This window comes from Equus asinus, chromosome 13 (assembly GCF_041296235.1).
Source record: "Equus asinus isolate D_3611 breed Donkey chromosome 13, EquAss-T2T_v2, whole genome shotgun sequence".
Lineage (NCBI taxonomy): Eukaryota > Metazoa > Chordata > Mammalia > Perissodactyla > Equidae > Equus > Equus asinus.
In genome coordinates, this window is record NC_091802.1 from 47,124,214 (window position 1) to 47,147,767 (window position 23,554).

At 45.7% G+C, this 23,554-nt stretch overlaps 1 protein-coding gene across 9 annotated transcripts in view; it reads right to left on the bottom strand.

Annotated features, from left to right (window-relative positions):
* TEX2 (testis expressed 2) overlaps positions 1 to 22,693 on the bottom strand; it is a 103,778-nt gene extending 81,085 nt beyond the window's left edge. For 6 of the 9 annotated variants that reach the window (XR_011493897.1, XR_011493896.1, XM_070483466.1 and 3 more), the window contains exon 1: positions 22,554 to 22,693. The gene's annotated coding sequence lies outside the window, so the exon portion shown is untranslated. Of the gene's footprint in view, positions 1 to 20,966; positions 21,028 to 21,863; positions 22,366 to 22,553 lie in introns of those variants that run through there. The other 3 variants (XM_070483461.1, XM_070483464.1, XM_070483462.1) reach the window with 3 other exon arrangements.
* Between the last annotated feature and the right edge of the window lie 861 nt (positions 22,694 to 23,554).

A 23,554-nucleotide genomic window follows, 5' to 3' on the forward strand; every position in this document is an offset into this window, starting at 1 on the left:
AACTTGCTGGATGATACAGTATTTTCTTGAAGTCATGAACTTCTAACAATACTGTGCAAGTGACTGTGCAAGTAACAGATTGTAATAAAACCATTTCAGAAATGTCTGCATAAGTTCAACTTTGTGAAATATATCTTTCAAGAGAATTTTAATTCCATCTACTATTCCACACAAAAAATTCTTCAACTTTTGGTATCCTAATTAAAACTAGGCAGCAAACAAGAAACTTCAAAATGGAGAAGGAAGAGTAACTGTTCCCTAAAACGAGCAGGGAGGGTCTCTGCATCACCCAAACGGCTCATTTAGTACGCACTAACTCAGTCAAAGTTTTGAGTTAAGAATAAGAAATAAAAGAAAGCTTTTATTGAAGATTCACATCCCAGACACATCAAGACACTCCTCATTTAATCTTCATGGCCCTACAAGGCAGAAATTGTGTTTTCACTTCCCAAGTGAGGAAACTGAGACAGAGAAGCTGAGAAACTTGCCGAAGGAGCCATAACTAGTAACGGCAGAAATGGGAGTCAAACAGGTCCACACAACATCCTTTGCCAATGCCTGCGGCCAGGAAGGGGAGGAAGCAGCTATTTCCTTGGTGCCAACCTTCTATTGTGGACGTCGAATGTCGAACTGTTTATTTTGGAAAGTTTTTTCTGTAATCACCTGCAATTCAGCAATTACATTCTTAGCCTCAAGATAATCTTAATTTTTAAAGAGTTTTCTTTGTCAATTCAATCCTCTCTGCTTCAGTTTCTTAAAAGAGTTTTGCCCGGTTAGATGCGTAAATCACTCCCAAAAAACCTTTATAAGTTTTATAATAATTGCTTATAAAATGTGGATCATGGGGCCGGCCCTGTGGCCCAGTGGTTGAGTTCGGTGTGCTCTGCTTCAGCGGCCCAGGTTCACGGGCTCGGATCCTGGGCAGGGACTTAACACCACTCGTCAGGCATGCTGTGGCAGCGATCCACATACGAAACAGAGGAAGACTGGCATGGATGTTAGCTCAGGGCTAATCATCCTCAAGCAAAAAAGGAGGAGGATTGGCAATAGATCTTAGCTCGTGGCTAATCTTCCTCAGAAAAAAAAGAAAAAGAAAAAAACATTCGGATCAAAATGTAAACTCAAATCTGGAAAAAACAAATATTTTCCATCAAATGCCTAGTGCATGTTTCCAGCCAAAATCCATTGAAACTATGATGAATAAGCACCTCTACCTTAAAATTGTTTAAGAAAAACTCAGAATTTTTTTCCTGAAGAAATAATGTGATCAGGTAAATTCCCTGCCAATCCACAAAAGCTTAACAACTCAGGGCTGGACTGATGGCATAGTGGTTAAGTTCACGTGCTCTGCTTTGGCAGCCCAGGGTTCGTGGATTCAGATCCTGGGTGCAGACATACACACCACTTATCAAGCCATGCTGTGGCAGTGTCCCACGTACAAAATAGAGGAAGACTGGCACAGATGTTAGCTCAGGGCCAATTTTCCTCACGGAAAAAAAAAAAAGTTTAACAAATAATTAACTAAGGATTCCATGCATGCTAACAGGAGATATTACACAGTCCTTACAAATGGCAGGTATGTGCACTATGTAGAAACGGGGCAATACACAAATGAAATCATGATAAATGAGGGGGAAAAACACAAACTAGTAAGTACAATGATTACACAATATTTTAAAGATTTTATTTTTCCTTTTTCTCCCCAAAGCCCCCCGGTACATAGTTGTATATTTTTAGTTGTGGGTCCTTCTAGTTGTGGCATGTGGGATGCTGCCTCAGCGTGGCTTGATGAGGGGTGCCATGTCCATGCCCAGGATCCGAACCAGCAAAACCCTGGGCTGCCGAAGTGGAGCGTGCGACCTTAACCACTTGGCTACAGGGCCGGCCCCCTACACAATATTTTAAAATGTAAACAAATCTCTGATATGCTAGAATGATATAGTTTAAGTTTCCTCTATGGAAATCTCTCTCTCTCTCTCTCCATACACACACACATACATACATATATGTATCCATTTATGTAAGTATATGTATGCACATATATGTGTGTGTGTGTGTGTGTGTGTGTGTATAAAGCTCTTTGTCAACAAATGTTTTAAAGTCTATTAACCCTTCAGGTACCTGAGATAGAAGCACTTTTAAACTTGGCACTGCCCGCCCCCTGCCCGGCCCATGACACCCTACCCTGGTGAGGACTTACGTGGGCTGCTGGCTCAAAAACCAGGCAAAGCGGCTGAGGTGACACTGAAGAGGAGGAGGGCAGAGCTGGAGTTACAAAGGGAAGAAGGGAGCAAGGAGCAGGTGGCCTCAGGCAGGTGAGGTAAGCACCCGCAGGGAGGAAAGAGCATGCATTTCCACCAGCAGCAAACCCCAGCTCTGTCCCACCAGCTGTGTGACCTCAGGCAAGTTACATGATCTTTCTGAGCTTCAGTTTTCCATCTACAAAATGGGAAAAATAAAGTTTACCTCACAGGATCTGTGTGGGCATGAAAGGAGTTCTACAGAAGCCCTTGGACAAGCTTCTCCTTGTATGGTTAGTCCCCTTCCTTCCTTGACCAGTTTAGAGTCAGCTTCCTGGTCTGCAAAGGGGCAGCAATAACAATAGGATGTCCCGAGGATTAAAGAAGATGTATGACAAGGAAGTCTGTCAATTGCAGTTCTCTACAAATACTGGCTATTACTGTACCCTGGGATTATGGGGTAACAGGATTAACTTTGGGACTGACTGACAGGTCACATGTGTGACAAGATGTTTTCAACAGTGGCAGCATCATTGGCAGAAGTATACTCCTTCCCAAAAGATTGTTTTATAATTTTGTGATTCAATGATTTAAAATGACACTCAGAAAGAAAAAGTTTTAGGAGAACAGCTGCAATCCTCCCCCCTCTACCCAGGCCCCTGCATCTGGGACTTGGGGCCAAGCTCAGGTTAGCTGGCCTCGGGATGTGCTGACCAGTCCAGGGAAAGCATTCAGGTTGTTGGACCTTGTGGAGTGACTGGTGAAGGGCGGTTCACGCATTTTAAAGACTGTTGGGCACGCACAACACCAGGAAGCTAGGTTTAGTGGCCAACGGGAGAGCAGGGAGATGCTCGGTCTACTGTGAACCACGGCAAAGAGGCCAGCAGCAACTTCATCTCTCCTCCTGTTCCTGCTGCAAGAAAACTGACAGTGGGGCCGGCCCCGTGGCCAAGTGGTTAAGTTCACGTGCTCCGCTGCAGGCAGCCCAGTGTTTCGTTGGTTCAAATCCTGGGCACGGACATGGCACTGCTCATCAAATCACACTGAGGCAGCGTCCCACATGCCACAACAAGAAGGACCCACAATGAAGAATATACAACTATGTACTGGGGAGCTTTGGGGAGAAAAAGGAAAAAAATAAAATCTTAAAAAAAAGAAAAGAAAAGAAAAGAAAACTGACAGTAAGAAAGAGAGCATGAACCAGATAAGGCCAGATCACTCTCTCAAAAGGTCAGAGACAGGGCCAACCCAGTGGCGCAGCGGCTAAGTTCGTGCACTCCGCTTCAGCGGCCCAGGGCTCACAGGTTCGGATTCTGGGCATGGACCTAGCACTGCTCATTAGCCACTCTGTGGCAGCATGCCACATAAGACAGAAGATTGGCACAGATGTTAGCTCAGTGACCATCTTCCTCAAGCAAAAAGAGGGAAGACTGGCAACAAGTGTTAGCTCAGGGTGAAGCTTCCTCACATACACAAAATAAAAATAAATATTTTTTTTTAAAAAGATCACTGACATCAAAGTTCCAACCCCTCAAAAGGTCCTTCACATGAATCAGTCAAAGTCTCTGCGAAGAAGCCTCACTGAATTCTAGGGCCCCAACGATAACTGTTACTCCCGAATATTTGCTGTAGTAAAAATAACAGCAGGACTCAGCTCAAATGTCTCCCCCTCAGAAAGACCTTCTTGACCATTATCCTAAAAGAATGGCCTCTCCATCCCCTTATTCTCTTTATTTTTCAGAATAATATTACCTCCTGACATTGTGTTACATGGCTACTTGTTACCTGTTGCCCTACAGAATATATGCTCTATGTGGGCAGAAATTCAGTTTATTCACTGCTGTGTCCCCTATGTTGTGCAAAGTAGGCACTTAACTATTTATTTGTTGAATGAATGAGTGAATAAACACTGCATGTAATCCCTAAATAACCTGTTTATGTCCTTTTCAGAAAATTCCATATATTACAGAAGATAAAAATGTCATTTACAGTTGAGTATATTTTTAGAAATTGGGCGTCAGGTTTTAGCTCCAGAATGTAACACATTATAACATTGTTGCTATGAGAAAGTGAAATCTAACCGAAAACCCAGATCATCTCTACTCAATAGTATCACTTTAGGACAAGCTTCCCTATCTGAGGACTGCAGGCATGGTACCTCTCTCCTTTCCACAAAACCACTTGTATAACGTTGATTCTGCTGGGAAGATGCATTCCTTTTAGGAAACTGAATGTATCAAAAAAAAGGATCCTTCAGGAAAAGGAGGAATACTCCTGGGTGGTGGTTGACTTCTTAGATCTTGATGGCATTAATAAAAGCTCCTCTGCAAATCACCATCTACCAGGGGTTCGGAAGTGGAAATCGAAAAGCTGTTGCCAGCAACAGGACTCCAGGTTCTAGCCCTGTGGCTCCAGGGCCTGCCTCTGCATCAGAATCACCCCACTCCCAGCTTCTCTCACACGTGGGGCCACTGGGAAGTGCAGGAGAGGATTTGAAAGCAGGACACAAATCCAATAGCTGTAGTTTTCACAAGGTACCTTCTTAAAAACATATTCTCAAATAGGAGAATTCTGAAATCATGTTATACACAATAAAGCATGTAATGCCTCCTTTATAAGTAACATAACAAGCAATTTATCTAACAAATTAATTTCAGGCTCTAAAAACCCACTAGGCCAAAGGCTTTACCAGTCTTTTTACTCTAAGAGAAAAAAAGCATATAAATAACCAGGGAAGTAAATGCAGAATTGGTATTGCTTTTTCGAATACACATAATAAAACTGCCCTTAGACAAAAAGACCTGCTCCAAAAAGTCCCTGACAGCAGACACTGGGCCCCAGCTCCTGAGGGGAGTGGGGAGTTGCCCCTTCTGGAAGCACTATTCACAGACAACGCTCTCAAAATGAGGCGTGGCTGCGTGTTCCAGCCCTGCTAAACCTTATGCTGAACCCACAAGGTGTATTCCCAAGCGAGTGCCCCGACCCTCCAATGAAAAATGGTGTCTGTCACAGCAGCAAACCCCTTTCCAATATTCTCTTCAAAACCTTGAATCATTATTTTAAATCAAGGATTCTTAACCTCTACGTGTATGTTTGTTCTGTATTCGTGGGGTTTTCTGTGGAGAGAGTTCATAGTGTTCAGAGGCTCAAAGGGGCGTACGTCCCAAAAGAAGTTAAAATACCAGTCTTTTAAAGGGTGGCAGAACTTTATCCTTTCAGTTATTTCAAGAAACCAAAATTTCCCAGAGCCACCTCTGGTGAGCAAGGTTTTTAATAAGGTGCGAACTGCTTGGATCAAACATTTTTCCCAGGAAAAATACTAAGAAGCCAGAGTCCTAGCTGCCATACTCCGTTTGTGGGTACAGATTCCTCACATTTCTGGGGTGCCCAACAGCAAGCTGCTGGACCCCAGGACTTACAGCCCCTGAAATCAAGATAGCAAGTCAGTTGGGCCAGCCCCAGTGGCCTAATGGTTAAGTTAAGTGTGCTCCACTTCAGGGGGCCAGGTTCAGTTCCCAGGCACAGACTACTCCACTCGTCTGTCAGTGGCCATGCTGTGGCAGTGGCTCACAAACAAAAAGAAGAAGATTGGCAGCGGATGTTAGCTCAGCGTGAATCTTCTTCAGGAAAAAAAAGACAGCAAGTGAGTGAGGTCTGCACTTAGGATGTTGATTCTTGAATTTGCTTTGGCCTCGTGGATGTTGGCATTTTCCACTGCAAGGTTTTGACATGTTATAGTAAGTTACTATTTTTTCTCAGAAACATATTATTTCATCTAGCTTCCTAAGAAAGATCAAAATTAATGTTGAGTCTCCAATGCTTCAGCATATCAATCAAAACGCGGGGCACAGCTCCACAGAAACTTTCCTCCCAGGCAAGTTTTTTCTTTGAGCGTTTCTACATCAAAATGTAACCCTTAAGTCACCATTCCCGCTGTTCTCTGGCTCCCTCAACAAGCTGTGTCCTAGATATTTAAAATTTTTTCAACATCTTGTAAGAATCAATACATGTACATTACCTCTCCCATTTTTTAAAATTTACTTTTGTGTGGACAAACTCTTGCTTTCTATGAGCTTTCTCTAACATGGAAATGTAATTGTCACACAAATTTAAATATCCTACAGATTACATGCTGGACTAGTTGTGATCACACATCTTTTGTTTCTACAAGCCACAGAAGAAACAGACCTTGTTACTCTGAAAATCTCACCATTCCAAGTCTACCCACTTAGCAATATTCTTTCACACATGGCAATTTTTGGTCTTTCTTCAAAAATGTGGCCAAAGGTACATAAAAGAGAGGCTGAAAATGACAGTTTTCTGCTTGCTCTCCCAGATTACAATCTTCCTCTACCATTTCTTCTAAACCAAAAGGTACCACTGTATTTGGAAAATAGTTTTAGAAAAAGGTACCTTTACACTATTATTTCTAGAATGACGAGATGTACAGAAGGAGAAATTACAATCTGCTGAGAACATTGCAAAATAATTTCTAACTCTATTTGCCATAATTCGACAATTCTTAAAGTCTAGAAAATGCACCATTGCGAGATGTCGCAAAACCATCATGTTGTTTTTTTTAAAGACTTTATTTTTTTCCTTTTTCTCCCCAAAGCCCCCCAGTACATAGTTGTACATTCTTCGTTGTGGGTCCTTCTAGTTGTGGCATGCGGGACGCTGCCTCAGTGTGGTTTGACGAGCAGTGTCATGTCTGCACCCAGGATTCGAACCATCGAAACACTGGGCCACCTGCAGCAGAGCGTGAGAACTTAACCACTTGGCCACAGGGCCAACCCCCCCAAAACCATCATCTTAACTGAAATCTATTTCAATGGAGTAGCTACTTCCTTTGCAAGTCACATAAAAGCACATATAGACCAGAGATCCTTCCTATTAAATTAAGGGATGTATGCCTATAAAGTATATGTCACCAAAGTAATAAACCATTTTAGCCTCAAAATACCATAACCACAGTATATGTCATCAGCACTGATCTAGAGACCTTCAAATGCTGACATACATACAAAATCAAGTATTAAAGAATGCTCCTTTTAAAAAATTAAAAGTCAGGAAAAACATACATGTTCTACTCATCTACTTGGTTTTCACTTCCAAGTTTTTGTTCTCCACATGTTTTATTGTTTTCTTTTAAATACACTGGACCTTTCACTTTTCTGTGTTCATAGAAGAGAAGAGCAGAATTGATAACCCCAAACATCTGACTTGGGAATGCACTGCATTTTTTTGGTAGCTTCCCATTAAAATGGGTCAGTGTCAGAGGAATGTAAACCAACTGGAGTGGAATGGGAGGAGAGCCCACAGGCACAATGGGGAGCAAGGTGAAGCCAGCTGAAGGCTTAAAGACTGGCAAGAAACAGGGGCCAGCCCCGTGGCCGAGTAGTTAAGCTCCTGCGCTCTGCTTCAGCAGCCTAGGGTTTCGCAGGTTCAAATCCCGGGCATGGACACGGCGCCGCTTGTCAGGCTATGGTGAGACAGCATCCCACATGCCACAACTAGAAGGACCCACAACTAAAAATATATACAACTATGTACCGGGGGGTTTTGGAGAAAAGAAGGAAAAATAAACTCTTAAAAAAAAAAAAAAAGAAAATCTACGGTCAGATAACTGAGAGCCAATGCCATAACTTCCTCTGTATTTAAAATCCACAGTGCTGACTTTTCATTAATTTTAGATGAATTTCACGGTAGGTTTTTTGTAATTACCAACAGCTCGCATTACTAGCTCATGAGATGGCTCTATCAATTAAGAGATCTGGTTTCCTAACTAGAGCCTCTCAGATCAAAAGCCTACCTCCAGGTACAGGTGTGTGCTGCCACAGGGCTAATGAATCCTCAGAAGTAACAAGAGGAGACCTTCCTCCAAAACCCTGTCAGGGCTAGATCTCTCTCTCTCACACACACTCACACTCACACACACACACACACGCACACAAAGGAGCACTGGGGAAGAAATTCAGAGAGGGGAAGAAGCTTAAACTACCAAAGGCAGAAGATGGTCATCTGTAACTATAATATAATTTCTGCCAACAGGGTTCTATTGCAATAATGCATATTTGTCACCAGCACTCTCTTATGTGGTGGCCTGTCCCTGGAAGAATGGTCTTTCCAAAAGCAATAAGTTTTGTCTTTACTGCCTCTGGCATAATTGGAATAAGGACTATAAAACCATTACAGGACACACATGAGGTCCATAAGGAAAAGAGGGAGCTAGCAACTGGTGATGGCAGATGTGTGTTCCTGACCAGCTGGAGGCTACAAGAGCAGATCCCTGAACTTCCAGGCTAGAAGGGGTAAGCGGATACCCCAAGGCATTCCAGGGAGGGGCAGGATCCACCATCCAGTGTCACACAGCTAGGAGGACCAGCCTCCTGGTCCTGTGTCTACCTCAGGGCCCCCTTTCTGGCTGCAGATAAGAATTACGAAACCTAACAAAAAGCCAACGACAGGAAACAGATTAACGTAGAATGCATTAAGAAAAGAAAAGGAGGAGGAGGAAGGGAAGGTGGTATAAAAGAGGTAAACTCAAGAAAAATGAAAAGAGAGGCCCTGTGAGAACTTAGGGGCCAATTAGGGCATCGATCAAAAGAAACTGACTAAAGAAACCAAGGAGAAAATATCCTGGTACAGGATAAACTTGGCAATGCTCTCCCACAAAGGATATCTTAAGGATTTGAGGAGGGGAGAGAGGACAGTAGTGAGGAAAGAGAACCTCAGGGGTTCAGGGATAACCAGGTATGACCAGTGAGCAGAGGCCAGGCTTGCACACATGGACTCCACCAGCTGGGAACCTGCAATCTGTGCTCGAGGTTCTCTCCTACCATGAATCAGTTCCTCCATTCTAAAAAGTGGGCTTTCAAGTTTTTTAGATGAGAGGTGCAAGACTTTAGTGCTGGAGTTCTTCCTTAAGTTTTTTCAGTCAAGGGCTTTCTGAAAGCCTGATGAACATCACAAGCACCCTCCCCACCCAAATACATATTTGCAAACATCCACAAGACTTCACATTCAATTTGAGAGGGGACGACACAGATTTCTCCCTTCCTCTTCTCCAAGGTTAAAAATCCTTGATTTAAAGAACTCACTACATTCAGAGAGGTAGAGTACTGATCTACACCCCTTTGGATGGTGGGTGCATTGTTTTTTGGGAGTCTGGGTAGGACAGAAGAGACCCAGCAGGAAGACAAGTCTTGTAGTGCCTCCCAAAGCTTCACAGGTAATTTACTCCTGGAACTAAGACTTTCATGGGAAAATAGCTGGTCACTTTCCAGAGACTCCACAAATAACCAAAACATTGAAAAACAAATTAAAACTCCAAAACATACTTAAGTGCTTACCCAAGTTAAAAAAGAAAGAAAGAGGGGCCGGCCCCGTGGCCAAGTGGTTAAGTTCGCCCGCTCCGCTGTGACAGCCCAGCCTTTTGCCGATTCGGATCCTGGGCACGGACGCGGCACTGCTCATCAGGCCATGTTGCGGGGGGCATCTCACACGCCACGACTATAAGGACCTGCAACTTAGATATACAACTGTGTTCCAGGGGATTTGGGGAGATAACGCAGAAAAAAGAAAGAAAGAGAAAAGAAAAACTAACACGCTGACTTATAAGCTATTAATCTGGGAGAAAATAATCTAATTAACCACTTTATAATTAAGAATGTATGATGTCTAGGGTCTGGCCCCGTGGCCGAGCGGTTAGGTTCGTGCCCTCCGCTCCAGGCGGCCCAGTGTTTCGTTGGTTCGAACCCTGGGCGCGTACATGGCACTGCTCATCAGGCCACGCTGAGGCGGCGTCCCACATGCCACAACTAGAAGGACCCACAACGAAGAATATACAACTATGTACAGGGGGGCTTTGGGGAGAAAAAGGAAAAAATAAAATCTTTAAAAAAAAAAAGAATGTATGATGTCTAATGTTATTCAAGGGGTTAGAATACTTGCTTTAAGATTCTTCACAGAGCCTTCTTTAAAAGGAATGGCAAAGTGGGTAAGGACTCCACTTAAGAAATTCACAGAAGACTGACTTTCACTACAAGAGTCTGGACCTGCCCAGTGACAGTCCCCAGGCACAGCTACTGTCTTCTGAGCAGCATCATCTGCTGAATGCTCAAGGGATCGCTGGATAACCAACCCATATTAACTCAATGTGGGGATAACCTATTTGATACGTGCTTTCTCAAGCCTCAAAGAATTTGGCTTGAAATCATCACAGTGGTCAGATGAGGGGTTCGGAAGCCAGTTTCCGGGGTTCCTGCTTGTGTCCCTTAACAAGGGAGACTCCCTCCCTTAACAAAAGCATCACACTTTTGAGAGATACTGATGCACACCCTACAACGTCAGGCAAGAATAAGAACTGACAGGGCTAAACCAGGTACCCGCTCCTGCCTGACTGTTGCAAAAACAGAAAACCGATAACCTCTCATTCCCACTTCAAATACCAATTTGGGCACCTGTATAAACGAACTCCTAAAATAGAAAAACGTGGCAAAAATTCACCTTTTTTCCTTAGCTTGAGCACCCATCTCACTCAACATTAACCAATACAGTGCCCACCAGTTCTGTCCTTACTCAGCGCAATGGTGGATGAGGTTTGGGTACCCCACTGTGGCACAGTGGGAGGGAGCCCAGGAGGAGCAGGAGAGTGCTTCTGGGAGAGGAAATTGAAGTTAATGGGTCAACTCTGACACACAACACAAAATCACTACAATTCTTATCAGGCCGCCATAGAGCGAGGTTTTAGAAATAGTTAAAGCTGTAATTTCTGGAAGACTTCCTCTAAGCTGTGGGTCAAAAATATATACACATATTTTAAACATGTTTTTACATTTTATTTTTTGAGATCAACACTCCAGCATTATAAATTCATATAGTTGGAAGGATCTCTTGATCAATCGCCCCAGAAAATTCTGGGCCCTATGCTTGCTACCTTTGCTGCCAAAACAACTCTATCACTAATTCAGAAACTGAAGATATGTTTTTTCCTTCTATAAGATTTTCATACCACAAATCAGACTTCATGAAACAAATTCACTTCAGGCTATTACGCCTCTGACAACACCGCTCTCGATCACAGTCAAGCCTTAAGACAAAAGCTAGGCTGACCAAATGAGTTTGGTCTTGGCTCAGAGCATGATCAATAGTCATTTCTGTTGGGAGCTTTAGCCTTAAAAAAAAATTAATGTTCCTGCTTTACTATTAAGCTACCCCATCAGGATCGAATACCACTCATCATATCCCCCACAGACATGAGCCTACCCTGGGAAATTAAAACAAAAGCAGCTCCTTTCCCATGGGTTTTCTCCTACTCTTATTTTCCACTTCAATTCTGCCTCTGAACCTAGCCAGGGCAAGCAGCTCCATTTTCCCTGAGGACAGCGCCCCTCAGATTTCCTAGTACAGGTACCGGAGTTTCTGCTCTTCACTCTGTAGGGAGTAAGCAGGATGGGAAACCGAGGAGCCGCATCAAATTTTAGGCACCACTGTGGGCTAATGTTCAAGAGGTCACTGGTGACAGGCATCTGGACATTGAGAAAACCAAGATGGCTCCTGTTCCAGCTTAGGTGAGGAGCACTTTTATCAAAGGAAACAACAAAATAGGTAGGAGATGCTCAACCCAATGACTGTCATGGTTAAGAGCAGGTGCTGTGGAGCCAGCCTGACTAACCCCGAGCTCTGTGATTATTTCTGGGCTGCAGTCACAGGCTCCCTTGCCCTCTGGATGGCTTTACTCCATCCACACTGTCAACCGGCTTTTAATTATTTGTTATCATTAGGTCCAAGCAGCACCCACCACTCCAACACACACACGCATGCACACACACACACTTTTCTCTCTACCTGCTTTGAGAGGCAAAATTATCAGCAAGGTAGGGTTAAAATCTACCATATAGTCCACTTTTAATAGAATTCACCTTATATAAACATCTGCTTGGTCTATTACACAAGCCAGGGGGCCCGTTTTAAAATCTGTCTATGGAAAAAAAATCATTGCTCCCTCAGTCCAGCAGTCTCACAATGACATAACCTGCCCCTGCTCTTTCCATCATAATTGAAATGTTTTCCATCAGCTGTCCATGATCAAGGCACAAAGAGGGAATCTCTCACAGGGTTTTCTTTCTGCGCCAGGCATGTCCATACAATTTTGCTCTCTTCCAATCTGACCTACCACCAGATCATATTTACCTGGCTATGCTGTTAAGGTTTCTAGTGCATGGAGGCCTTAGCTGCTCACCCTCAGGCATGAGTTTACAGATCCCTGAGCCCCTCCCTCAGGGGTGTTCTCAACCAGCTTTGGTGCTACTTTCCACTTAAGAGTTCCTGGGCACCACTACAGTGCCTACACAGCTGCTAAGTCACACAGGTCTCTACATTATCTGACTCTGCAATTTTCCTGTATACTTTTCTCTTCTGTCTCCTTAATTTTCAGTTTAAAGCCTTCTTAATAAGACTTGCAAGTCCCCAGAAAACACATCATTCTGGTTTTCATGAAATACCTCCCCATTGGTTATCAGAAGCCCTGGTCTAGGGAACCACTCCCTTCCTTCCAAAAAACAATAAAAAAAAATATTACCTAGGAAACCGGCTAGTGACACCCCACATCAGTTTTCTCTTTCAGAATCACAATCACAGAAGTTGTAGAAGAACCTTAACCACCATATCCACCTCAAGTCCTTTCATTTGCTATTTATTTATTTATTTATTTTTGAGGAAGATTAGCCCTGAGCTAACTACTGCCAGTCCTCCCCTTTTTGCTGAGGAAGCCTGGCCCTGAGCTAACATCGTGGCCATCTTCCTCTACTTTATATGTGGGACGCCTACCACAGCATAGCATGCCAAGTGGTGCCATGTCCGCACCAGGGATCCGAACCGGCGAACCCCGGGCTGCCGAGAAGCTGAACGTCCGAACTTAACCGTTGCGCCACCGGGCCGGCCCCTCATTTGCTATTTAGAACTTCAAAGTTCCCAGTGAAGATCCAGGTGTCTCCTATGAATCCCACCCACATGACAGGTGCAGCACTGACACGCTCCTCCCCTCACCTGAAGTCGGTCTCAGGAAGAGAGCAAGTCTCCCCCATCTGCTGGGTCAGGTCCAAACAAAGCTGCCTCTGTTCTCCTGACAGGGAACCTCCCAACAGCAAGAAGCCTCTTCTCCCCTCAAGATGCAACCAGAATTCCCTCCTACTGCTGTCTAGAGCCCTCCTTAGGGTGCAGTTGGCATCATTTTTGAGTAGTACTAGTGGGTCTTGACAAATACCTGCCGAACACCCCCCCAGGTAGAGTACTCCGGTTTGCTGATGGGAGTAAGGGCAGTAGGTAAGAGGAAGGAAAGAGATACAAATATGAGCAGGGCAGCATCCCCACCTCTAGAAAGACAGGAAGACTACTACATCCCTGACTGCGGGCTGCATATGGAAGACTCCAACCTTGAGGTCTCAAAGTGGAGCACCACGCTATTGATGACATACTCAGTGAGAGAGTGTTGCCTCCTGAGGCTGGAACAGGAAGCCCGTCTAGACAAGAGGGCCACCCTTGCAACTCGGCAGCCAAATGCTTTTCAAGTCTGGGTCAAGGGCATAGACCATGCTTCTTTTGTAAGCCAGCTCGCTACCTGCTGGACAGCTCCAACGATGGCTTCCCCAAGGACTCTTTTTTCCCCCCCTCTATTTCCCTTCCTGGCTTATTCTACTCTCAAAACTATTCAATCCCTCCAATAAACCCAAGTTCTAAAAAGCATCCCTCAAGTTTCCTGTTGTTTTCTACGTGCTTGCGTTCATTCACCACTCAACAAACATTTGAGAAGCTCATGCGATGGGTCAGATACTGTGCTAGGTACTGGGTATACAACGGTGAGAAAATCTGACAAGGTCTCTGCCCTCCTGGAGGAAGGGGAAAAGCAGATGTCCACTAAAGAATATGTCATAAGAAAACAGTGAGAAGTGCTATAAAGGAGAAGAGAAAAAAGGGGTGAGGTGAGGGGGCAGAGCTGTTTCCTGAAGAGGGAGCAGGTGGTTCACCTCCTCAAAGGCCCAGCTCCCTTTCAGCTGGGAAAAGAAAGGTGCCTGGAAGATAATAAACCAGGAAGAGAAAGGCATGGGCCCAGGCTGAAGCAGAAGAAAGGAGGGGCGAGAGCACACAGCACTTTTCAGAACAGGTTCAGAAATGCATCTTATCCTAGGAGCAACAAGAAGCCCTCACAGGGTTTTGAGCAAGGACATCACGTAATCATGTTAGGAATTTTTTAAACCACTCTGATTGCACTGGGGTGAATAGATTAGAAAGGAGTAGAAGCAGCTTTGGGGAGAGCAGTGAGGCTGTGACTGCTGTGTTCCAAGCAAAAAGATGGTCATTTGGACTAGAGTGGTGGCAGTGAATTAGGAAAGAGACCATTCAAGAGATGCTTGCAGATAAAAGCCAACAGCACTTGGTAAAGGACTAGATGAAAGCCAGCTTGCATCTGCAGTGAAGAGAAATGTCAACTACCTCTGGCAGAAAACCCTGGCTGTGCATACTCTGCAGGTCACTGGTATTACACTTCCTTTGGCACCTATTTTTCATAATTTCCAGATAAATTAAAGCCATTCTCCTCATTTGCTCTTAAAACTATTCCTGAAAACTGTCATCCATTTTTGAGACATATTTATCAAGCATCTACTATATGGTGGGGACAAAGAGGTGACCAAGACAGCCCAGGCCCTTGTCATGTCTCTTCTGAGCCTCTGTATCCCCCTGAAGCAAACACAACTCCCAAGACTGGGGTCATCCTACTTGCTGAAACCTTCATATGAGTCACTTAACAGACTCGTCTCTACCTTTTAGAGACAATCCACACTGCAACAAGCAGCACAAGCACTTTCCACTGGGAGATTCACTCCTCATTTCATAAGATCCTCAGCCCCAAGAGACAACAGGGCATCAAATCTAACCTCTCCAAGTCTTTGAACCACTAAAATCTTGGCCTTATTTACTCAGTTCTTTTTTTTTTTTTTTTTTGAGGAAGATTAGCCCTGAGCTAACATCTGTGGCCAATCCTCCTCTTTTTGCTGAGGAAGACTGGCCCTGAGCTAACATCCGTGCCCATCTTCCTCTGCTTCTATATGTGGGATGCCTATCACAGCATGGCTTGCCAAGAGGTGCCATGTCCACACCCGGGATCCGAACTGGCGAACCCCGGGCTGCTGAAGTGGAACATGCAAACTTAACCGCTGCGCCACCAGGCCAGCCCCTAAGGTTCATAGTATTTTACTGAACATCCCAAGCCAGGCCAAAGAACCAAAGCCAGTGACTCCTTTTATGAAGTTCTCCCCCTATTCGATCCCAGGGTGTGGCTCTTTCTCTGGATGAGAAAGCACCACAGCAAATCTCGTCGGCACTGGGGTTCAGGCAGGTACTGCACACAGCAGCTCCGAGCGGTCATGTTTGATCACCTGGTAATAAGGCCACTGGCCTCTGCCTCCTCTTATCAGAAAAAAAGCTAAAAATCGACCTCCCATATCAAGACACTAAAGCAGACAACTGCAGGAAGGAGCAGAGGAACAAGTGCTTCCAGTCCACCCCTGCTTCAAGCGGAGCAGTGCACCCACGGCAGAGGCTCCCACAGGTAGGGCCAAGGCAACAAGGCAAGTGCGCCCCAGGTCCAAGTGCTAAATGGTTAGCACACTACAGACCATCCAACACCAAGCTACCTCAGAATGCCTCCAGTGGACACGCATATTCGCCATCCCAGGATTACCTTCAGCCCTAAGGTTACTTTACACATGGAATGGTGCAAAATGTTGACCAAGAACAGAAGCTCATCCACTCCAGGTCAAGTTCCCCACGGCATGAGAGTCAGCAAACCCCTACCCACAGCCCTTCCTGTACATGCCAGGCACTGTCTCAGGACGTTCCTGACATTAGCACAAGCAGTCCTCACAGCCACCTGGAGGTGGGAAACTGAGGCACCGAGAAGTTAAGAAATTCCTAAGGCCCCTCAAGCAGTGTGTGGCTCCTGAGCCCTGGCTCTTCACCTCTACACTGCACTGATCTCTCCGTGACATGCCAGCCTTTCCCATCTTCACCCCTCCTTGCTGCAGCCACACTTTCCACATGTTTCTCCCTCTCTTGACACGCTCTTCCCAACATACCCAGTTGCTGGCTCCCTCCCTTTATTCCTTCTCAGTGCTCTGTTCTCTTCCTTCAATGGACGATTTCACATTTATCCCAACTTAATATATAACATGCGTAAATCTGTTGACTTGTTTATTGTCTAGACTAGATAATGTGCTATGTACCAACAGGGACCACATCTATTTTGCTCCCCAATGGATTTCCAATGCCAAGCACAATAGATGGCTCAGTAGACGCTCAAACACTTGAATGACTGATAATCAATGTCCAGTCAGTCCTTTCATTGGAAACTTTTTTAAATTCTCTATTTTAAGCACTAAATGACAAACGTAACCACCTTTAGGAACACTGCTTAAAAGACAACATTAGATGTAAGAAAGGACTTAAAATTGAATAAGAGAACAGGCCAGCTTACATCAGCTTTAAGAAACCAAAGAGAAATGAAACTTATAAAAGGCATATTGTGATTCTGAAAGGTTATCTGCAGGAGCAATCCAAGGCTTGGGTTTAAATCTCAAATCCTAAATAAGCTTATGACTGAAGAACACTCCTCTTGCCCAGTGCTGTTCTCAACTGTTAGGATAAGCTGGGGAGGCACTCAAGTACTTCCAATAATCTTATTAGCAGAAAGCCCTTGAACCAATATCCAGGCAAACCCAACAGACAAAGGTCCCCTGGCTGTTTCAAAGCCCACCCATGTTTCCCATCCCACCAGCTTCCACATGGAAAGGTTATTCTTCTCTCAACAATCCCACTTATGCTCACAGTGACCTCGCCTATGGCTTCTGTTAACCAAAGAAAAATCTTCCATTTCAAGGACTTAATGAAGTCTTCCGCAACTTCCATAGGGGTTCTTCCTTAGGTTTAACAAAGTTCTCCCAACATACAGCAGATGTCTTGAACAAGAACTCAGAATTTAAACAGGTGTCAGTACACAATAAAAGACTAGACGTTTATGATCTCAAAGCAGAGGGAATCTTACTTCTTAAACTGGGAAAGCTTCCAGGGTGCAGGGTTTGAGAGGATTCCAATATGAGAAAGGGTCCACCTGGAACAACCAGAGAACTCATACTGGGGAACAACATAAGCCTGAGTTCTAGTCCCAATAAGCCCTTGTCCTTGCTGTGTGATCCTGGACAAGTTACTTCTCCGAACTTCAGTTCCTTTATCTTAAAATAAGATTGATAACAGTATCTACTACTCATAGGGCGATGTGAGGTTTAAAAGTAGCTACAGTGCCTGGCACACAGCAATTTTCCACAAATAATAGTTACTCATATTGTTATCACCTGCCTGTTGTTTTCTGCTTTACAAAGCACTATCACAAACACCCAAGAAAGACTTCAGGAGTCCTGAATGAAGTCATTTCCTTTCAATCATTTAACTTCTCAGATCCTTCGATTCATAAACTCACATAATCTATGACACTGTGATGGAAGGAGTGGAGGGAGGAGACTAAGAAATCAGGTCTTTATTTTGGAAAAGAGATCCTCAAGGCCCAGAGTGGTGAAATCATGTGCCCAACAATAAACATAATAACAGGATAAACCCCCAGGATAAACAGGATAACAGGTGAAACTCCTAGGACTGGAAGCAGGCCTCTTGACGCCAACTGCAGTGCTCTCTCTGCCTCACCCATTGCTAGTAATGGGCTTCTGTACTTTCATGACCTCCTAGCATCCCTCTGATTAATGGTGTCTCACAGATATTTCATGCAATAAGCATCATAAGCAGTTTGGAAAGGGGCAACACAGAATCTTGTATATAACCTTGAAGTGCTTTAAAATTCACATGTAAGAGTATTCACTTCAGCACGGGTTTCCAATCTTCTTATAATGATATTTATTTTTAACTTGGGATTTAAAGTTAACTAAGACTTAATGAACAGGCAGGACAAAGGGAGCTGTCTATCCATGGCTCGTTAGCTCCTGAAGTTAATGCTTCTCACAGGGACAAGAGTCAGCCAAAGGACAGAGCTCCAGACAAATTAGAAAATGTTGCTCCTGCGCACAGATCATGGATTACTGCCTGGGCTCCAAGTAGCAAATCTTATCAGATGCTCCCCAGCTTTACCCTATAGCCACCGACCAGTTAACCATATATTCTGTCATTTGACAGCATCAACTGTTACTGGGTGCTCACTATGTGCTAGGCACATAGTGACTCATGCAATCCTCACAACTATCTATAAAGAATGTATTACCATAGTTCACCTAATCTAAGACCCCACTGACTGGAAAACATCCCTTTATTTTATGCACAAAAAAAGGAAGTCACTGCCAACTACAACTGTATGCCCCAATAGATTATAAGATACTTTTTTTCTAGAAATGTTAAGATGAGACAAATTGTACTATCCGCATTGTTGAAATGTGTCCCATTTTATGGATAAAGAAACTGAGGTATAGAGAGAAAAAATAATTTGCCAAGGTCATAGAGCTCATAAGTGAAAGCCCTGGGATATAGACTTGGTAAGTCTGGACACCTTTTCACAGCAGTAAACTTAAATTTCCCGACAGCCACGTGAATTACCCAAAAATGCACCAGGCAGAGAGGCAGGACATGGGGTGCTAATTCTTGCTCCACCTGGAGCATATTAACTGTAGCAATTCTCTGAATATCTCTGAACGTGACCTTTCACACGTCCAAAGAAGGCACTGTGCAAGACTATCTCTAATAAATTGCCTTTCCTCTTTTTGAGAAAAGCAACACAGTACAATGGAAAAAGCATGTTTTGGAATCGGAGAGTCCTAGATTGAAATTCTTGCTCCGTCATCTAACCAACTTATCACCCTGAGCATGAATTATCTGAGCCTTAGTTTCCTCTTCTATAAATGAGGCTACCACCACCATCTAGCTCCCATAGACTAGAGCTGCTCACAGACTGCGGAGGATACACACACAAAAGGAGAAAGCAGTACATGGCACAGTTGGAAGTCAACTCTCTTTTCTATACTACCTGCCTTCTGCTCTAGGACAGAATCAAAAAACAAACACTCCCTGTGACCTCAACAATTCCCAATGGGGACCCTCAGGAGAGAATAAGGATCAGACAGGAGAGAGCAGACCCTGAGGGATACTCAGGCAAAGAAAATGAACTGGAAGCACCTGGAGGACAGGAAGAGTGTTTGTTTAATGAATTCCCAAACTTCTGAATAAATGAATTGATAAAGGGAAAAAAAGAAAGAAGAGGAACTTAAGTCCATCAAAAGATACTGATGAACAGGGAACTGGCCCCATGGCCGAGTTTTTAAGTTCCCGCGTTCTGCTTCGGCAGCCCAGGGTTTCGCTGGTTCGGATCCTGAGCACGGACATGGCACCGCTCATCAGGCCACACTGAGGTGGCGTCCCTCATGCCACAACCAGAAGGACTCACAACTAAAAATATACAACTATGTACTGGGAGGCTTGGGAGAAAAAGGAAAAATAAAATCTTTAAAAAAAAAAAGATACCGATGAACAGATATGAGGACGAAGATAGTTTTATACCAAACCTGACACACAAAACCAGTCTGTGAAGATGCAGTTTGATACCAGAAATGACCTACAGGGTTAAGAATTTCCTGGTTGTGGGGCTAGCCCAGTGAGGCAGCAGTTAAGTATGCACATTCCACTTTGGCGGCCTGGGGTTTGCCAGTTTAGATCCCAGGTGCGGACCTACACACTGCCTGCAGAGCCATGCTGTGGCAGGCATCCCATATGTGAAGTGGAGGAAGATGGGCAGGGATGTTAGTTCAGGGCCAGTCTTCCTCAGCAAAAAGAGGATTGGCAGGAGATGTTAGTTCAAGGCTAATCATCCTCAAAAAAAACCAAAATCATAAGAATTTCCTGGTTGCTCTGTTTCATTCTTATATTAAGTAATATTCCATGCATTTCTCCCTTTCTTTCCTCAAGAGCTTCAGAAAATCCTCAGAAGGTGAGAGTTTTTGACTTGAAGGAAGGCAAAATAAGTCATTCAAACTTTCGATCTGTTTTTTTCCTCCTTGGTACCCATAATGGTATGCAGTTTTTGGCACATGGCTGACTCTCAATGACAATTCGTCAAATTAATATTTTTGGATTATGTGTAATTTCTTTTTGACCAAAACTCCAAAACATCCTATATATTTATTCTACCTAAAAGGCCTAATCTTTCCTGCTTCTTCTCCAGAAGCATTCTAAAAACAGAATCTCAGGGAGGCCCGGTGGCACAGCGGTTGAGTGCACACGTTCCGCTTCGGTGGCCCAGGGTTCTCCGGTTTGGATCCCGGGTGCGGACATGGCACCGCTTGGCACGCCATGCTGTGGTAGGCGTCCCACGTACAAAGGAAAGGAAGATGGGCACAGATGTTAGCTCAGGGTCAGGCTTCCTCAGCAAAAAGAGGAGGACTGGCAGTAGTTAGCTCAGGGCTAATCTTCCTCAAAAAAATAAAAAGTAAAAAATAATCTCTAATAACAAACAATACGCTTGGTATATGCTACGTCTCCAATCCTCTCGCACGGTAACATTCTACTCGCTTTTCAAACCTCCAACAAGGCCCAGTACACTCAACCCAGCCAAACTCCTGCACATTCTCTTCCCTCTTGTCTGTCCCAGCCCTTGGGTTACTGGTCAGCTGTCTCACTTACCAGCATCTTCAGATCTGAATCAGTTTGTTAATCTCCTTCCTCTCAGGCACAGCACCTTTTCCTGGAGGTAGACGGGCAGGCAAGCTGAGTTCACCCAGAGCACCCCCACACTCTCCCTTCAAGCCTTCACTCAACTCTCTGAGAGGCCCGTGTGCAATAAAGAACTAGATGGCAAAAATCCCACTCTATCCCCATCGCCTCAGGAGGCTCACCTGTTTTCCATAAGTTTAAACCAACTACAAACTTTTGGAAGAATTTGAAAGAATACTGAAATAGTTTAAGGGTTGGGTAAAAAGAGCTAACAGAAATGGTGGTTTTGCTCTTCCAATACCTCCTGTGCGATAAGATTCACTGTGTCATCGGGCTCTGAACCCACAAAACTGGACTCCTCAAACACTCCATATTCCTGAGTTCAAGGACCATTTGCCCCTGTTTCTCCTTATTGGTTTCCATAAAAAGGCATTCGTTGTTTCCCTTCCAGTTTATATCTGGTTCCTGAAAGGACTCCTTTAAATCTTTTGATGAAATCATCAAAACATGCCAAGTCTGTTCCTTTCAGTTCTCGTGCAGAGCAGCCATGGCGTTAAGACCTAGGACTTCCAACATGAATATGGCACCACTCCTGCCTTCAAGGGACCCACACTTTTCCCGCAGCTCTAAAAAAGTACGTCCTCCCTGTGCAGTGTCTGTAAAACGTAGTGACAAAGTACTTCTTAGCTTTGGAGAAAGAACGAGAACGGAAACAGACTTTGCCCTTACATTTGATGCCCTGCAACCATAACAGTAGTTTAACCATGACTCGGGGGCTGTTTTCCAAAAATCATTTTCCAAAGGGGGAAACCCCCCAACTCCCACGTCAGCCCTGCGTGCAGGGCAACTGAAATCAGCTGTTCGTACCTTCTCCCGGTCCCACATTCGTGTGCTCACCAGCAGCCACACACTCCACCATCACACCCGCGCTCCCGGCAGGGCACCTGGCGTTAGGCCTTAGCCTAATGTCACTTGAAAACCTCCCGATCCCCAGGTTTCGGCACGCCGTCGCCCCCTAAGACACGCAAACCACCCCATGGCCGCCGCGATTTCCAGGAGTTGGACACAAACAACCCGAGGCGCAGACCGCCTCTGACAGATCCGCGTAAAAGTAACTGCGGTTCCCGACTTGCGAGCCTTTCGAGACGTGCGCGAGGGGGGCGGGAGAAACCCGGGGCCCCATTCATGGAATTACGAGCTGTTTTCCCCTAGTTGGCGTGTGGACGGTCCTCCCTGCCCGGGCCGAGGGCCGAGCCCCAAGCCCCGAGCCCGCGGACCGCAGGTGGGGAGGGGACGCGCCGGCGGGCACCTCGGGCCGGGGTCAAGCCCAGACCGCCCCCACACGGCCTCACGAAAGAAGGGCTGGCCCGGGGTGTCGCGAGGGGGCGTCCAGTCAACACCCAGGCTGTGACAGCGGGGCGGGGCCCTGGGAGCCGGACCCCGCGCTCCGCCGCGCCAACGGCCGCCGTCCCCGGGACCCGAGGGGTCGGGCCCCTAGCCCGGGCCTTCTCCGCAGGCGTTCCCCCTACCGCCCCGCCCGGCGCCGGGCGCGCTCACCCCGGATCCGCTGGCTGCCTCATTGTATTGCGCCGGGGCCCGTGCTCCGCGGCCGCCGCGGCTCCGGCTCCGGCTCCGGCTCCGGTTCGGGCTCCGGCTGCCGTGCAGCCGCCCGCCCCCGGGCACCGGCCGCCCCGCCCCGTCGGCGGACCCGCCCCGCGCCCGCGGCCGCCGCCGCCAACCAGAGGGCGACGGGGGTGGGGCAGGCCGCGCGCCAGGCCCGGCCAATCCAGCCCCTACCCGTGCGCCGAGGAGCGGCCGCGGAAATGGGTGGGCGATTGGTCAGGTCTGTTAAAGGGGCCGCCGCCCACCGGGCTGGGGAGAGGCGGGCCGTAGGATTACCTGGAAGGGTCCCGGGTGGGAGCGCTGAGAGTTTCTCTTTTCCAACCTGGCTGCAGCTTTTTCCCCAGCTCTTTGCCCTTATAAATATCCTCTTCCTGCAGTCTAGCAACAAGTGAAGATGGAACTTGCCGCTTTCAGAGGGAGAAACTGAGGCTCCAAGAACTCGGGGTCTCCTGCTGAGCAAATTCGCTCGAATTTGGGTCTTAGAGGGTCATGAGACATACCTATCCCCGTACAATCCCAGAAAGTGGCTGAAAAAGGCACATTCTCAGCCTCACCCTGGAGGATGTTAATATGCAGATTCCTAGGTCCCACCCCAGAGCCTCTAATTCCCTACGTCTGGAATGGGACTGGGGAAAATATACATTTCTCAACACCCCTCCCCCGAGATGATTCTGATGTAGGTGGTACGAGAGCCAGACTCAGGTGCATATTGCGAGTCCATCATTGTAATGAAATGCAAATTCAACTGCCAAAAATAAAGCTAAACTCTTTTTTATCTTCAGAATCAGTAATATGGTTGGGAGACTTGCTGCTTGAGCGGAGGTCGCCTACTGAGAAACTCCGTAACAGTTTCCTGAGAGCCCCTTACTAAGAACTGAATTTGAAGCGCACAGGACTGAGCTGAAGCAACAAGGCAGTCTTGTTCTCTGACTTGT